The sequence below is a fragment of the Python bivittatus genome, unplaced genomic scaffold, assembly GCF_059951505.1.
Source record: "Python bivittatus isolate LINGU-HERP-01145 unplaced genomic scaffold, Pbiv_v1 ctg000850_np1212, whole genome shotgun sequence".
In the NCBI taxonomy this organism is placed as follows: domain Eukaryota; kingdom Metazoa; phylum Chordata; class Lepidosauria; order Squamata; family Pythonidae; genus Python; species Python bivittatus.
This window is the reverse complement of record NW_028277112.1, coordinates 41,616,500-41,634,671: the sequence shown is the minus strand read 5'-3', so window position 1 is coordinate 41,634,671 and position 18,172 is coordinate 41,616,500. Positions and strand designations below refer to the sequence as shown.

The 18,172-nt window shown below is 38.4% G+C and overlaps 1 protein-coding gene across 8 annotated transcripts in view; it reads right to left on the bottom strand.

Moving 5' to 3' along the window:
- The window catches only part of KANK1 (KN motif and ankyrin repeat domains 1), a 145,389-nt gene that overhangs the window by 119,534 nt on the left and 7,683 nt on the right, over positions 1-18,172 (bottom strand). For 3 of the 8 annotated variants that reach the window (XM_088130374.1, XM_088130375.1, XM_088130377.1), the window contains exon 2: positions 6,960-6,996. The exons of the other annotated variants lie outside the window; for them this stretch is intronic. The gene's annotated coding sequence lies outside the window, so the exon portion shown is untranslated. The remainder of the gene's footprint in view (positions 1-6,959; positions 6,997-18,172) is intronic. 8 annotated transcript variants of the gene reach the window in all.

Here is an 18,172-nt window from a genome sequence, read left to right as displayed (position 1 = left end):
TTTTTCATCCTAAGAGTTATTTTAGTACTTCTGGTTTCCTCACAAATGTCATTTCCTAGTCATTGACCACAATGGTGAAAAATTAACAAGAAGCCAGTAAGAATGGGAGACTCAACATTTTTTAATTGGGTCTCTTAAAGACTTTAAAAGGCCCTGGTCCAGAAGGATGTTGATACAAATAATGTGCTAAGCAAGTGTGCCAAGCTACTTTTAATGCAACATTTTGAACATTAAAGGTTATGATTTTTAAAAAGTTGCAAATCAGGGGACTAGCTGAATTACTATAAAGTAATTCAGATCCTTATTATAACTAATCCTCACCATAAAAATGGAAAATATTTCTCCATGCAGACAAATAATTAAATATTGGCATTCCAAGGTTCAAGAAATGTTTGTTCGCTGGCAGGACTGCACTGCTCTATCACATTCTCACACCACAAAAATGTAGCAAAATAAATGTGTTAATTTTCAAGGTTCCATAAGATAATCAGAATTATCCATCCATCTTTCTTGCTGACACACCCAATAAAAGTACTGTGGTACTGATTTATTTCAATTTAACCTGATAGCCAAGTGAGTAGTTTAAAATATAGTCTCTCCTTTTTTAAAATGAAGCTGCACTGTTCACAGGAAACTGTGCAACTAGATACAGACTGTAAACTTTACAGAAGCCCTTATTAGCTAAGAGGTTCAGCTGCACAACATATCTCCAAAACTAATTACAGACATACTTTTCAACACTATTAAGTGACAGAAGAAAAAGTCTTTAGTTCCTTAATGAAGAATGTTTACATGCCTAGTAACTCATATGGATTTTGTTATATAAAATAATCCATCTATACCAAGCGATCATAAGACTTTTTTCTTTTCTTGATCTGCAACATAGGCATTTCATCTCTGAGAATGCTAAATTCCATTTTAGAAAAAAGTACATTTCAGCAAACCGGTAACATTATATTTGCTTGAAAAATGTATCAACAGAGTGATGATAAAGAGAACTGCACAGCTGCCTCACTCCTTAGACTAAAGCTTTTCATCTTCCTTCACAATACCAGTAGGGAGAAATACTGGTAGGGAGAAATAGGTCTACACTTGTATTGCAGAATTAAAAAATGAGAACAAGAAAGCAACTTCAGGCTCATTAAACAATGGTCTCTAAACCCAAATGCTACACTGTAATTTGCCCACTTGGGTGCATCCATGAATTTAGAGGGACATTTAGACTGTAGGCTCTGTGTTTTAGCAATATCGCCCAAAGGACATGAGTAATTGTTTTGCTAAATGTTATTGTTCTGATAAATTAAGTCTCTATCCTCAACACACAAGACACTGTTTTACAATATACCTTGGTGTGGTAACATGACCACCCTGAGAAGGTGGGTGGTATTTTAAATTGAAACACTAGAAAGCCAATGCATAATCAGTTGACATTTTCCTTTTTAAAAAAAACTTCAACAAAGTATATTAAATATATCAGTAGAAAACAATTCTGATACTTAAGGCTATGAATTCAGAATTCAAATAAAGACTAATGGATCCTTTAAGAAAGTAATCAACATGAAGATTTTTTTAAACAACTGTATCCACAGGGCATTCTTCTATTCTCTGTCAATAGGATGAAACAGAATTTCTTCAGAAGTTGTTTAAAAAAGAGAAAAGGGGGAAATTTGGAGAAATTAATGGTGGAAGTTTGATATTTTTATTTGGTTGTGAGGTAACTAAGGAGTAACTGTGTATATCTTATCTTACCCTGTGCAAGAATTCCTCCAGAGATCTGCAATTTGTGTGACTTTCCATATTTCAGTTAAATCTTAAGGAATATGGTCACATGGGAACTTTTCAAAAGTGGCACTACCATCACTAGTAAGAGGAAATACAGCCTTTGAGAAATTGCTGGATAATGTTTCTTTCTCCTGGAGAAATTCTGAGAAATTGTTCACAGTGAAGAATTCCAAACAGCCATTTGTTCCCAATAAACTACTAAACAGAAAATCTAGTTTCTTCCAAAATGAATTGCAGAGAGTAGGGCCAATCACTTGTATGACCTCAAAGCATTGTTGCACGGAAACATATAAATCTTGAAAAAAATAAAATTGATCTGTAGTATAAAAATACGTTTTCATTTTGAGTAAAGGATTAATTAGTAAAAGTAATACTGCATAGTATAATAATGTACACTTTCCAGAAAAGTGTTATTAAAACTTATTTTACTATTTTCTCATAACAAAATATGAGGAAACCGATGTTTAGCATTTGTGGCTGGGAAAGCACTCTGGGGACCACAAATAAGGGGTTTGTGGATGAGAAGTGGCATGGGGTACTATGTTGCCATCCTGCTCTCAACTGATCAAATTCACATTGTGTGTAAACCAGCAGCTAATGGCTCTTAGTTACATATACAGGGCACAACTTTGTTGTTAGGAAATTTCCCCTAAACTTAACTAATGAACATGTACTTTTCCTAATTAAATTATTAATAATGATTCTCAAACAATGAAGGCAAAATCCCTGTCATTCCTGACATTATTTCCAGATTTTCTCAGTTGGATCCTACCTCCGGAACAAAATAAAACCAAAACGGAAGCCCTGAACCAAGTCTCTGAATGATGGCAAAACAAAACCTAAAGCATCCAAAATATATTTAATTTTGTGCAAAATGTGCACTAAACAAAATGCCATGAGCAAATGAAAATGCTAATAAAAAATCTCCCTTCTGTATCATCATATTTATATTTGGAGTAGAGATGAACTGTTATTGGTACAAAACTGGGTATAACTGCTTACTCTTGTTGCCCTGTAAAGAATGGATAAGAATTGAAAACTAAAGTAGGGATGGGATTATAGGATTTACTTTTTTTATTAGATCATTAATAAAAATTCATTAATAAAGATTCACCGGTGAGAAATTATTGCACACAAAAGAGCAGCATTTACAATTAAAACATTCTGAGCTCAGAGAGGACCCAAACTGAGCAGTTTATAATCTTTATTCTGTATAAAAATCTTCTTTTGCTCACCCCAAGCTCTTCCACCCACTGTTAAGTTAAAAGTACAAGCTTGGACCACAGTTGCCTTTATATAAAACAAATGTTAAATTCTTAGCTATTGAATGGAATTCTTTTCTTTTTCTTTTTTGGTTCGGAAAAACACCTCAAGCTTTCATTGAATGATGCCTTAGGGCTCGTAAAAATATTTTGTACTCCCTGGCAAGCCTAGGCAATCTCACAATAACATCTGCCATACGTTGAAAAATTATGACTTGTTATACTCCAAATCACTGTTTCATAATCTAATTACCTGATAGGTGGTACAGCCACAAGCCAAAACATGTGGCACCACTCTGGTTCTAACACCAACAAGTGCTACAATTAAGTTACTCAACTCCGTAAACATGCTCAGAATGTGAATTAACTTTAATTTAGAAATATCAATATTTTCATTTTATATATTGAACTTTCCATCATGCTTGAATAATATGTATTAATATTATACAAGCCTTATAGGCACAACTTGATCTTTTCTGAGCTCTCACAGGAAGATCAGAAATATATCTTAGGCTTTTCAGAAAAAAGTGTATGGGAGAGCCCCAGGTCAAAGCATTAGAATAGTCACAAGACAGATATTAAAAGTATAGTCAAGCAGAGAAAAGTCAATGGAGTAATTTATCACTTGGAGCATTTTGCTCATGCTGTAGCTTCTAGCTGTTCTGTATTTCTGAAACACTGAAATATTGCACCATTTAAAAAATATCCACTCCATGTTATTAATTTCACACTTAAATGACAACAAAAATGTTTAACCTTTTAAAACATCTGTATTTTTAATCATTTGCCTTAATCTTAATAAAGGACTAATATTGCATTGCTAAAGTATGGAACATGGTGGTATGTTCTGAAGCCATGGAACAATCCAAACCAATAAAATAGTAATAAAGGGGGGGGGGCTTGAACTGCAGCAAAACTGAAAGCACATAACCCTCTACTATTTTATTTTTATTTAACAAAGCAGAGTACATTTAGTTTCTACGTTGTGAGTAACCAGCCTACTATACTGTAGCCTCTTAGTCAGCTTCATTTATATGGGTAAGAGCTGGGTTTTGGTATGTACGTAAAAAGAGAAGCCCCACCCCCTCCACACATACCTTGCCCTCCTGGAGAGGAAAAATGTTGTATTATTCCAAAATTAAAAGCAGCAGCTGCTGGGCCAAAGTGGGGGAATGTGTAAGATTTGCTATCTTCCCATAGACTCAGCTTTGATTGGAATTTCCAAAGAAATGGAAAGTCCAGGTAAAGGGCAACAAAGGGAATACCTATTTCAAAAGCCTTCTTTATTTCTATAGAATTAGGTAAACTTTTGAACCAGGAATCTGGGTTAGACTTTTCATCTATTTTATCTTATTTATCTTATTTATTTATTTATTTATTTATTTATATTTCAAATTCAGATACCGCCCATCTCACAAAAAGTGACTCTTATATGTATTCTTATTCATATTTCTTTGCCCATATAGGTAATTCTGTATAATTTTAGACTACGTTAAACTAGTTCCTTGGGAGCTGATAAATCTTGAAAGCCATCTTAGGAGAGAGATGGCTTGAAAAATTTATCAGCTCCCAATTAAATCACTAATTATACTACAGTAGTCTGTTGAGAACACTGCATATATTCTTGTAAATATCATATATTTAAATAAAATTTTATTTTGTTTCCTCCTATTTTCTCTCCAAAAAAGGGAAGGAATGTCTAGTGCTACCAGTCATATGCCTTTATCTTATAAGGCCACAAAGTTGAATTACAGAAATCGTTTTCATTTGCCAAAGGCAATACAGGTTGTGGGAGCCTCTCTTTCACAGACTGGGGTTTGTGAGAGGCTGCCAGGTGAGGTACCCCTGGAAGATAGACAGTGCCAGCAGAAATTATTAAGCAGCTACACCAGGGCAGAAAGAAGGCCTAGTGTATAGGCATAGTATGATGGGGAAGGGCTGAAATCTCCAACCTTTCATCTTACAGGCCCAGCAATGCCATTGCACAAGTGTTCACTTATCCATGCCTGCACGTTTCAGATACCTATTTATCTTATCTTCTTATCTTATCTTATCTTATCTTATCTTATCTTATCCAAGATGACCATGCCCAAAGACGACTGCAGTGATGCAGAACATCTACCAGTGCTTTATTTTTCCATGGAATATTGTGCAGCTCACATCAGGGATAATGCAAATTTTCTAGGCAAGTTAAGCTAATTTGTGCATAGTAATTAAACACTAGAAAATGTTTCAGTGCAAACTGCTAATGTTCCAATGCAAATTATCCTAATTTCCAGGTAATTTGCATTTCTAGAAAAAAAACAGCACTAATTTACAATGTAGAATTCAAACAGCTACGGAGTGAATCATCCTAAAGATTATAGGCATTAACCTAACATCCATTTTTGAATAAATAAGGAGGAATTATATAATGTTATGCACATAACCAGATCATGCTAATACAAGACAGTACAACATTCCTATTCCTGGACCTGACAAAGATGTTAATGAGTGCTATCACAGTGAAGTCATATTTGTGATATGAGAGAATATACTGTAATGTTAACATTTCAGAATAACTGCAGCTAGACCCCTAAATAGTCAATGAACACCTAAGGGTGCATCCGAAGTATGGGTCAGTACACTGCATATACATAAAGATGTGTACAACTTTGGGGGAATCAAAGGGAATGAAGACTCACATCAGAAATCTCCAAGAAAGGATGCACGAATGATTATATTCCCACAGTGGAGAAATGGATTATGAAAATATCAGAATTTGCAAAAATGGTGAAACTGACCTGTTTGGTCACAGAACAAACATTTTTTTTTTTGAACAACTGGAAACTTTATATGAACTTTTTGCTGAAAGAAGAAAAAAATGAATTGACGATTTATGGATTTGAAGATTTAGAAACATGCAGATTAAATGAGGGGGTAAGGGTTTGCAAAATTTTTAAGAGGGAGGAAATACAATAAGATTGTAATTATCTGTTGAAAAGAAGATTGGAAGTCATTTATATATTTCTTAACTTTAGTTTTCTTTTTCTTTTCTTGCACTTTGTTTTTCTTCTTTTTAATTTATTTTGATTTGTCTTTTATTATATGAAAATTCTTAATATAAATAAAAAAGAAATCTTCAAGAAAGGAACCTTCATGGCTAATGAGGGTTTACTGTACAGTCATATACAGTATATGTAATCTATTTTTTCTTGTTATTTAGCTTGATATAATTAAATATTTATCTAAAAATACATGTAGATATTAGCATAGTGATGTCTATTCCTGTCAGCCCTTTGAGGCAAGCTAGGTCAGAAAACAGACTCAGCAAGGATTACTATAACTTAGCTTTATTGTTCCAGGGTATAACAACAATCTTGAAAACCTGACAGAGATTCTCCCACATCCCTCTTATATCAAAGAGTATTAAGACAGGGCAATCTTGAGTTTCTTTCTTATTCCCCACTCCTTTCATGGCTAAGCTTGTCTTTATGTTATGGCTGTTAAACCATCTCCATACTCTTCTACACCTTCCTGCAGAGTACTTCTTTTCTCAGAATTGATTATCTCAAAGAAACTTAACAGCATCTTAAAAATTCCCAAGAGAAATATGACAACTTTAAATAGTGTTCAATTCATTACTTCTTAAAACTAAGATTAGTCCACTACCATAATTATTTCCCCAAATATAATTTTGTTAGTCTGTATGGACACCTGATACGAAATTAGACATGTCAGATCTGTAAGAAAGCCAGAAATCATTCATGTGTCAAGAGCATTGACAGATCTCATAAAAATGTCAAATAATATTTACATTGAGGCCAAATTTGCGGTTTGGTCGATGAGTTCATTCACCCCACCAGTGCTTTGATCGTCTGACAAATCATTTCCTGATACAAGTTTAAACAACAGGCAAGGACTTTGGACACTAACCAGCTGTCACGGTTGCCCTGGAATTTGGCACTGAGCTCTGCAGGGGAAAAAAGAAAAAGAAAAAGAAATGGAAATATATCCACAAAATAGGAATGCTGCCACCTGAACAAACCAGTTATTTCTGTTCAAAATAGGTAACTCATTCCTTCTTTATCCTTTTACATACAGCCATTTCCAAGAAAATGGGATAATACTTTTCTTCCCAAGAGACAGAGCTAGAAGGCCAGACAGAAATGTTGTTTTAACTTAATGAAATAGAGATACAGGTGAGTTACATGCCAGTGTTACACAAGTAAAATCACTTTCAATTTCATATTATTCCTCAGTTTGATATTCTTGAGTGAACCAACCATTCTTGCAGAACTGATTGAGAAGTTCAGGGAAGCTTAATAGTTTCATTATATATAATACGGAAGATATATACAGGAGAGTGACAAAAAGTAACATTTTTTTCCTTTATGTTACATAATCTTCCATACAAAATTAAATGTAAGTGCTTTTATACTTGCATCAATTGTGTTTTATTTCCCTATCAGTTTTAGTTCTTGGTAGGAAACGTCTGTTAATTGCTTGTTAATTGTTAAATGTTCAATATAGAAACTTGGAGCTAGGGAAAACAGATGAGAATATGAAACTGTTCCATAGCTGAGCTAACAATAAATTCTTTTTAAAAAGTACAGAGCCTTGATCACTGCTGTCAAAAATGATTACAATAATTTTAGAGAGTATTATGATCTACTATATGGAGTTATATTGCCTGTTTTTTAAAAAAATATATAAGATAAAAAGACTTTAATGAAAATGAGTCATAAAATTTGGGAGCTTCAGACAAGCAAGGCATTTATTCACAGTATTCTCCTGAACTCCCTTTGTTGTGGGTGGCAGAGAGCAACATTCCTTACTCCCACCAAGAATATATTTGTTTCCATGTAGTCATTTCTAATTAAAGAGAACTTTGTTTCTTTAGTGTTACATGCTAACTTTTTTGTGGATATTATGATGGTGGTACATAACATATAAAGCAATTCTAGGAGCAAACCAGCAATTTGACTGCAAGTTTTTACAACAGGAAATGTAATAAATAAATATCACTAATGAGATCTTATTAACAGCCTGTCATAAAAGACCCATCCGCATTTATCTAAAATCTAGACACAATGCATTATCTGAGCCGTACATACTAGAACAGTGTTTCTCAAACTAGGCAACTTTAAAATGTGTGGACTTCAATTCCTAGAATTCCCTAGCCAGTGCTGGAGAAGGTTCTCCTAATACAACAGATATTCTAAGTTTATATACATAGAAAAATAATTTCTACTTTCAAGTAAAAATAATATTCTTCAATGTGCCTTGAAGGGAAAAAAGATCATCTCACAATTTTCCCTTAATGTATCTTTTTTAATTGATATATTAAGGTAGTGAACAGTTATTTCAAAAGATGGAAAAGCAACTTATCCACAAGCGTGACTTTTCCACAGTCCAGCATCTGTCAAACCCTTTTCATTGGAGGATAAGGAAGCAACCAGCATTGTCTTCACAATATATTATGATGGGATTTTTTTTTTTTTTTATATCAAATTTGTCACCACCCATCTTGTTGAATGACTCTGAGCAGTTTACAAAACAGTTAAAATCAATTAAAATTACAAAATTATGATAATAAATAGAAAATGAATAGATCCAAGAATAATTGGCAGTCACTCAGGGAGCGTCATCAAGGCGCTAGCTACCCCCAGGATTGGGTAAGGCTGTTATCACCCCATGCAAGCTGGCAGAGCCAGGTCTTCTTTACAATATTCTGAACTCCATTTTGAATGTCAACACAGATATTACATATTGTATTGTGTTTTTCTGCTTAGTGTAGGCACAAGTTTATTTGTGCATTTCATTTCTAAATTTCTCTGCTGCCTTTGCATTTTCAGAATAAACAACAGTTTATTATCTAGCAGAATATATCATTAGTATACTGACCTTAATCAGTTGCTCATTTTTAATGGGCTTGCACTATCTCATGCTGTGTGCATGCATGCTCACTGTATCACACAGCTCCACAGGAGACAGGTGAGCTGCTCCAGATCCATGTGATCAATGCCACTTTCAACTTTTGGAATATACAAGCATTTCACATTTACTTGATGGCTATACCAGTTATCTTATCTTCCCCCTCCCTATTACTACCTCCATTGCCATTTCATCCTTGTCCTTTTCTGCCACTACACCCCTCCATTTCCAGTCTCCAGCTTCCAGGCACACAGAAACCAAAACCATTTTAACTGGGGGGAACCAACCATGAAAAGTGGGAGCAAAACAATCATATATTGCCGTTTTTCGGGGGGAGTGTTATTGGCATCACTGGATGACAATGGATGATCCAGGGTCCTAATTGGTTATTTACCCCCCACAACAGCATCATACACAGCTGCTCTAGATATGACCTGCTAAAAAAGCACAGCTGGTTCCACATCTCTCTATCCTATACTTCTTACCCTCACTTGCACTGACTCAAGTATTTTATTTCTTTTAAACTTTTAACACTTACTACAGAACTTTCATTCTCAATAAAGTCAAATCAACCAACCTTTCAGGCTTTCCTTTGCACAGACATTGATAAAATCCCTTTCCTTTTCTGATGGAAAGCACCTTAACCACTCATCAGTTATTCCAAAACATTTTCTTCACTATCAGAGAAAGACAGCAAAAGCTGCCAATACTTAAATCTGTTGGAAAAAGCCACTGCTCTTGATTGTTTCCTTATTCTTTTAAAGTAAATCAAGGAATTTTGCTGTCTAGACAATAGAATCTGTCCTAACTATCAAAGATCTACTTAAAGCAGCAAAAGGATTTAAAAAATGGCTCTTGTTACATTGGAGGATATACTTGGATTACATATGAACTGTCCTAAAAACGCAAGCTTGGATTTATTAGAAGCAGGATAAACTGGGGAATTCCTGCATTTCTAATTAAGATATTTAATGGCTGTTCAGAAGTCAGGAGAAAGTTTGAACATACTAGCTTAAGGCAGAACTCCAAAACAGCTACATGTGAAAGCTGAGTTCAGTCAAGTTTCAGCTGTATCCCATTTCAACACAGTATAGTCTCTGAAGGTTTAAACTAGGAATTGAGATGAGTGGCCCTCCAGATGTTACTGAAATACAGCTACCAACATCCCACACCATTGATCATTCTGACAGAAGCTACTGGGAAATATAATTCAGCAGCATCTGGAGACTCATTAGGAATCTTACCCCATCATCAGATTTAAACACCCGAATACAGGTAGTCCTCAAATTATGACGGTAATTGGGACCGGAATTTCCATCACTAAGTGACGCAGTTGTAAAGTGCAACATCACATGACTGCATCGCTTAGCAATACTGCCCCTTGCTGTCATTAACCAAATCCCACCAGTTATTAGGCAAGAACCATCCCTGTCCAAGCCATTCCCTGCTTCGTCCCTTCTAGCCCCTACCCTCATTAAGGGACTGCCTCTTCTTATCCCCCACCCATCTATCTCCCGCCCATCTCTGCCCTTTTGGCCACCTTGCACTCCACCGCTCCTGCTGGCCCTGCCACCCTGTCACCCCTGCTAACCTTGCCACCCTGTGCTCCACTTCCCCTGCCACCCTGATGGGCTATTCTTGCAATGCTTTAGAAAGTCTCTGAGGCCTTCTAAGCATCATGAGAACAGCATACACGATTTGGGGAATGGCAGGCACAGCCTTCTCACAAGGTTTTAGAAGGCCTCAGAAGTCTTCCAAAGCATCATGAGAATGGCATACATGATTTGGGGAATGGCAGGCGTGGCCTTCTCACAAGGTTTTAGAAGGCCTCAGAAGTCTTCCAAAGCACCATGAGAACAGCATGTGTTATTTGGAGAATAGTACGAGCGTGGCCTCAGGAAGAAGGCCTGGCGCAGCCAACAGCTGCTTTGCATAGGGCCAGGCCAGATGTACCTCATCAGCAGTGGGATGAAGTCAGCGGTCAGCTGGGGGTGGCAGGGCCAGCAAGCGCAGGGCAGCAAGGCTGGCAGGATGGAGGGCAAGTGGAACGTAGGGTAACAAGGCCAACAGGGCAAGCAGAGAACAGGGCAGCATGGCTGGCAGGGTGAGTGGAGCGTGGGACAGCAGGGCCCCCTGAGGCTTTGTGCTATGGCACTGAGGTGGCTGGCTGCGGTGCAGGGCTTGAGGCAGCACTCTGCGGGAGCAGCGCTGGAGCTGAAGTAGAGGCCCGGGGCCTTCAGCAGGTTCAGCCAGTCACTACTGGCCCCAGGCCTCTACTTCAGCCCCAGCACCACTGCCCCCACCAAGGTATGCCACTGTGCAGGGTGGCCAAAAGGGCAGAGATGGAGGGGAGATAGGCTGGTGGGGGGAGTTGAAGTGCCCCTACATCATAATGCAGGCAGGCTACCAAGTGCCCAAATTTTGATCACATGATCACAGGGGTGCTGCAGTGGCCATACCTCCAGGGACCGGGCATAAGTACCATTCATTAAGCACTGCCATACCTTCAAACAATCACTTGCAAGTGGAATGTGCTCCCCCCACACTTTATCTTCATGTGAACTATGGAGGGGCTCATCTGAGATGTTTTCTCCAGTTATTATCTTATCTTACCATTGCCTTGATAAGGTGATAATGCTCTTCCTCCTGTCCTTTGAGGCCATTCCCTCTTCCCTCTACTTTATAAAGGAAGGAAGAGTGGTAGCATAATCAGACTTACAACATTGATGTCAGCCCTATGAGGCAGACCAGACTAAAAAAACAGACTTCACGGAAGACTAAAATCTACTTTTATTTAGATTGGCTATAGTAACATAACACTGAAAGTCTGATTGTGCTTCCCCTTCTCCTTCCTTTATATTCATGTGAATTGGGAGGTATCTATCTGAAATGTTTTCATAATCCTCCCTCAAGGACTGGATTTAAGCCATGTGTTCCTTCTGGTTGCTTTGGTAATGGATCTTTCCTCACTCCATCAAAATCATCCTCGTCACTCCCTACAATAATTCAATAATTATTTGAAGACATAAGTGTTTGAATTAATTGACTTCATACATGGAATGCCTCCTCTGTAGCTTTATTGATATAAAGATAGCTGTTCTTCTTTCTCTGCCAGGCCAAGACGCTTGCATGCATCGCCCACAGCAAGAAACAGACAATCCTCTATGATTCCAAAGTTGAGAGAAGCAACCATTTCTTTTATCCCTAAAGATTGGCTATAATTTAACACCACTAATATTGGTTCAGCATTTAGTCCACAACCGTTGATTCCAGGCCTTAAACAGGTAACCTAAGTTTGAATTTTTTTGCTGCTTCTCCATCTGTCATTTTTGGTAACATCTCGCTTGATAACAAGTTCAGTGGAAAGCGAAAGCTTGCAAGCCTTTTTGTGTTATTTTGTCAGATCATTTTTTTAAAAAAATCCAATTAGATTTGAATACTTAAGTAACTGTTATTGCTATTATTTGCTATAAAGGCATTTGTTTGTTCTCACACTTTACTGAATCTTGCTATTCTTCAAGTAAAGGAAGTAGTTGTAAATCACTTTATAGTTAATGGGTGGACATGACTGCCTTGGACCAAATTGCAATTGTGTAAGATAGCGGGTAATTCTGTCTCTGATGCTTTGGGACACGAAGCAATTGAATAAATAATTGTATAAACAATACACACATGAGGAAGATTCAGGGTTTGAATCTCATATCCACAGACTCATGAGCAGCCCACACCCAGATTCCCTTCCCAAAAGAATGAGCCTTACTTTGCTCTGATACTACATGGAGCTATGGAAGTGACGGAAGTGATGGTGGTTCTGAGATGTTTCTGTTTAACAGCACCCCAAATCAGAGACAATTTAATTTTCCAAGATTTGATGGCATCTTAGCCTGCATAGCCTATGTACAATACAGTGGTACCTCTACTTATGAACTTAATCCGTTCCGTGACTCTGATCTCAAGTCGAGTTGGTCGCAAGTCGAAGTAAATTTTCCCATAAGGTTCAATGTAATTACTGTTAATCCATTCCGGCGTCCGCGGACCACGTGTCAGGGGCGGAAAAACAGCCGCTGACCACGCGGCAGGGTGGAAAAATGGCCGCGGACCACGTGTCAGGGGCGGAAAAATGGCTGCAGACCACGTGGAATGGGCGGGAAACGGCTGCGGACCACATGGAACGGGCAGAAAAATGGCCGCGGACCACGTGGAACGGGCAGAAAAATGGCCGCGGACCACGTGGAACGGGCCAGAAAATGGCCGCGGACCACGTGGAACGGGCCAGAAAATGGCCGCGGACCACGTGGAACGGGCGGGAAAATGGCCGCGGACCACGTGGAACGGGTGGGAAAATGGCCGCAGACCACGTGGAATGGGCGGAAAATGGCCACGGACCACGTGGAACGGCCGGAAAAATGGCCGCGGACCATGTGGAATGGGCAGAAAATGGCCGTGGATCCGGTTCGTAAGTCGAGGCGAGTTTGTAAGTAGAGGTAAATTTTTGGGGCCGGAGCTGGTCGTATCTCGAAAAATTCGTAAGTAGGGGCGTTCGTAAGTAGAGGTACCACTGTATACTTAAGTAACTACCATCTTTGTAAATGGAGCTAAGCTAGAACTGGAATTCTGACAAAATATCAGAACTGATTGCCAAAAAAAATGTACATTTGCTTTTTAAAAAAGCTACCATGAACATGGCTATTCACAAAATAGACACAGCATCTAGTTTTAAATACATTAAAAATGGAGTCTCTTCAAATATATCTTCTCCCATCCTTCAATAAATTAAACATTTATTTGTATTCTAAATCCACCACCTCCTACCCTTAAAAATCATTTGAGAAGTAATTCCTTCCCAAACCTAATGCTACTGGAAGAACCTTTGCCTAAAAAAGCCCCCTATAGCCTTAAAATATTATCTTGATGGTTGGGAGAATTGCTAGGAGCAACTTTAGAGGCTCAAAAGAGCTGTCAGGGAAAAAACTAAATACAATAACGTAAAAGAATTTCCATTCACGTAAGAGAGGATTTTATCCAGTGTCCTCTACCATGTAGCTGGGCACAGATCTGTGTCAATCATTAGAAGAACCTTTTCATAACCTACTTAGGTTTTCTATTATTCTACAATATTCTATTTTTCAACAAGATATATGCTGCCATACATTGACATATAATTTTAAGGGACAGAGCTAAAATAAGGTTACCCTCACTCTTTCTTTAATTTTACCTAACAATCTCATTCCTGCAATTAAAAAAAATAGCAAGTATGAATGGTTAATATCAAAGTACATGTACAATTCTCACTAAACTACATTATTTAATTCTATTAACAAAATGACTGAATTCTAATGAGTGCTACCGACAGCTTAAAATTATAACTGCTCTCAATTAACTGATTGGTTTTATACAAAGAAACTAACTACTGCCCATTTCTGATAGCTTTATCTATACTGCAGTGTAAGCAGCCACAGAAGAAAAAAAAAGCTTGCATCAGTTACAAAACAAATTCTTCATTAGAGAGTTTTCATTTCAGTTCCTACATCTATTATTTAAGACAGGCCACACAGACGAAGCATGGACAGGCCACAGATACTACTGTTCAGAAAAGCAAAAACAAAGCTGATAGTAATAGTTTGTTTCCTTTATTCATAAAAACAGGCATGTTTTCAGTTTCTGTCAAATCAGACATCCGAATGGACATTGCAATGCCAAGTTTACCGAGATGATCCGGACTACAAACCAAACAAAAGATTTATCTTAAAGATCAGAAATTACATTATATAGAAGCAATGTTTCTGAATTACAGAGTCATGAAAATAGTAATTATGACTACAGATCAGTAATATAGCTTTTTTCCTGCATCCTAAAGAAACATTTTGATTTGCATACTGCAGTACACATATATACACAGGGCTGTTCAACCATAAATCTATTGAATGAATAACAATTGTACAATAAAGCCAATGTCATAAACTATAGTATTCAAACCACAGTGATTATGTTCACATAGCACACTAAGCTATATATTTCTTTCCAACCAAAATAACTGGGTAGGTAATCAGTACCAATGTCTAACTTGGAAAGAGCACTAATTATTCTGATAGATAATTATTCTCAGAAGAGTCATGCAGGGAAATCATACAACTTAATTTAATTATCAGGCAGATTTGATATGACCTACCATAGAATCCTTAGGAATGGTGTTGTCTTATAACAAATTTTACTTTTACCCCTCAGAAGATTATACTGGAAGGTTACTGCTCTTCCCAACAGAATTTGCCTTGGCTGCATCTACAGAAAGTCATTAGATCTAAGTCATTCACATGTTTGGAGAACACTGTAATCACTAAGCTGACAATATCCACCTATAGTCTTCCCTTTTTTCTTCACTATCTATGAAAGGGTTATCCAGAAGCTAACTGAGCCAGAAGAAAAATAAATTGTGTCTCAGTCCAGACAACATATAGAGTGATGGACAAATGCACATTTGAAAATATGAAGGATATGTCTTTCTGTATGGTACTATGCTCCCTAAGGATTTTAATTATTATTACAGGTGTTTTTATACTGATAGAAGAGAATATGTGTTGAACTGTGGAGTCCTTGGGGTTCTCTGAGCTTGGTTGTTTTCTTGCAAATATTTTGTTACCCAGCTAGGTAACATGCACTGAAGATGTTACCTAGCTGGGTAACGAAATGTTTGCAAGAAAACAACCAAGCTCAGAGAACTCCAAGGACTCCACAGCTTTTATACTGTTTCAACCTAAACAATCTAAGCGGCTTACAAAAGCTCTTTAACAGTACAGTAATATTAAGAAGCACTAACACACATCCGAAGTACATTCTGCATCAATTCTTCAGTTCCTGAGTGTCTGCCTAAATACCCAGGTCTTAACAAGCTTTCTGAATGTTAATGGTAAATGACCAGTTCTTATTTCCAAGGGAGAGGAGCTTCAGCAGAGAATTTTCCCAGTGCACCTCATGGAAAGTGAGGACTATCAGTATACACTCACTGCTGGCATACCTTAGGCAGGCAGATTCTAGTTGGACCAAAACGTTTCACAGATACTCATGACCCAAACCATGTAAATTACTACCAATACCTTGAATTGCACCCAGAAACAAACTCAAAACCAATGCAGCTCCCATAGTACTGGCGCTCTATGACAATATTGGGATGTTCCTGTTAGTACACTATAGCTGCATTTTGTGGAGTCCTTGGGCTTCTGAGCTTCATTGTTCCTGTTAGTACACTATAGCTGCATTTTGTACCATCTGAAGTTTCCAGGTGGTCTTCAAGGACAGTCCCATGTAGACCAAATTACAGTAGTCCAATCAAATGGTAAAAAGGGCATGAGCGACTGTTGCCAGTGCCTCCTGATCCACCACCCAATAGCTGAGTAAAGACAAAGGACACAGTTCCATCTGCTGTTCCAGCAGGAGCTATGAGGTCAGGAGAACAATTCTTTCAGGAAAGAGACCTTGGCTTCAGTTGACTTTTGGATTAACGCCACTCTATCTTATTTGGGTTAAGTTTCTCCCCATCCAGATTTTACAGCCTCAGATATCAGATCAAGATTTCTCCTGTATCTCTCATTTGGTCTGGGGTAGAGATTATATCATATCCAAACTGCTCTCCAAATGGAGATGTTAAAGAGGATGGGGAAATAGTCAAGTCCTGGGTCATCATTCCATGTTGGAATGCCCACAGGCTCAATCTCTCCTCTCACACATGCATCAACTAAAACCGCCCAGGAAGAAACAGAACCACAGCAGAATGGTACCCCTCAACCCTCACTGTCTGTAGAGAGCAGAGGGAATGGCTTTGAGGGGCAAGAGGAAGAACTGCTACCAACAGATGAATGAATGAGTGTGTGTGTGTGTGTGTGTGTGTGTGTGTGTGTAGGTAGTCCTTTGGGTTCAAAGAAGACAAGCTGTTGTACAGTTCATCTGTGAACACGGAGGTGACTCTGCAGTCCCAGCCTGGAAGCATAGAGTCTAGCAAAAAGGGGGCATTAGAAGTCCATTGTTGTAGTAATTATGGATGTTATTCTGTGACGCCGCTCATGGCTTTCTATCAGTTTTTGGCAGCACTTGTCTTCAAAGCCAGTGGAGCTTCTAGTTTCCTTGGCTGGATACCAGTTTCTAGTTTCCTTGGCTGGATGTCACAGTGGTGTAAGGTTACTTTCACAGCATCTTTGTAGCTTTTGTGTGGTCGACTTCAAGGTCTCTTCCCAGACTCCAGTACCACTATAGAACAACTGGTGAGGCATATGGTGCTCATCCATTCTGATGACATGTCCTGATTCTAGTTTCCTTAGCTAGAGCCACAGCTTCTAATTTCCTTGGCTGGATGTCATAGTGGTGTAGGGTTTCTTTCACAGTACCTTTGTAGCACTTGCATAGTCAACCTCAAGGTCTCTTCCCAGACTCACTATAGAGTCTGGCGAGTATAGTACCACTATAGAGCAACTGGTGAGGCATACAGTGGTCATCCAGTCTGATGACATGTCCCACCAACCGCATCTGGGCTCTGATAATCAGGGTCTCAGTGTTGGTGGACTCCGCATGATCCAAGACCTCCAGGTTGGAGACACGGTCTTGCCAACGAATGCCAAGGATGGTGTGGAGTACATGCATGTGGAATTTCTCCAGTTGTTTGATGTGCCTTCAGTGCAGAGTCCAGGACTCACATCCATATAGAAGAGAAGAGTTAACCACAGCTCTGTAGACTTTCAGCCTTGTAGAGATACAGATGTTGTGTTGATTGAGCACTCTAGTATGCAACTGCCCCAGTGCCTGGCTGGCCTTGCGGATCCTGGAGTCAATTTCTTTGTCCAAAGACCATCACTCAAGATGATGCTTCCCCAGTATTTGAAGCTGTTTACATTTGTCAACTGGGTGTCATCAACAATGATTTTTGCTTCTTCGGGGTTGGTATTTGGCATGGGCTGGTAAAGTACTTCAGTCTTGTTCAGGCTGAAGAACATAGCAGCGTCTGAGAATTTGTTCAGCATCAACTGTAGATCACTGTCTTTGTGCACCAGGAGTGCACAGCCATCAGCAAAGAGGGTTTTCTGGATGACTATATGGAGGCACTTTGTCCATACTTTCTAGTGGCAAAGGTCAAAGAGAGAGCCATCCAATCGGTATCTGATGTACACACCCTCCTTCAGAGCCTGGACAGCATGTGACAACATGCAAGCGAAGAACAGATTGAACAG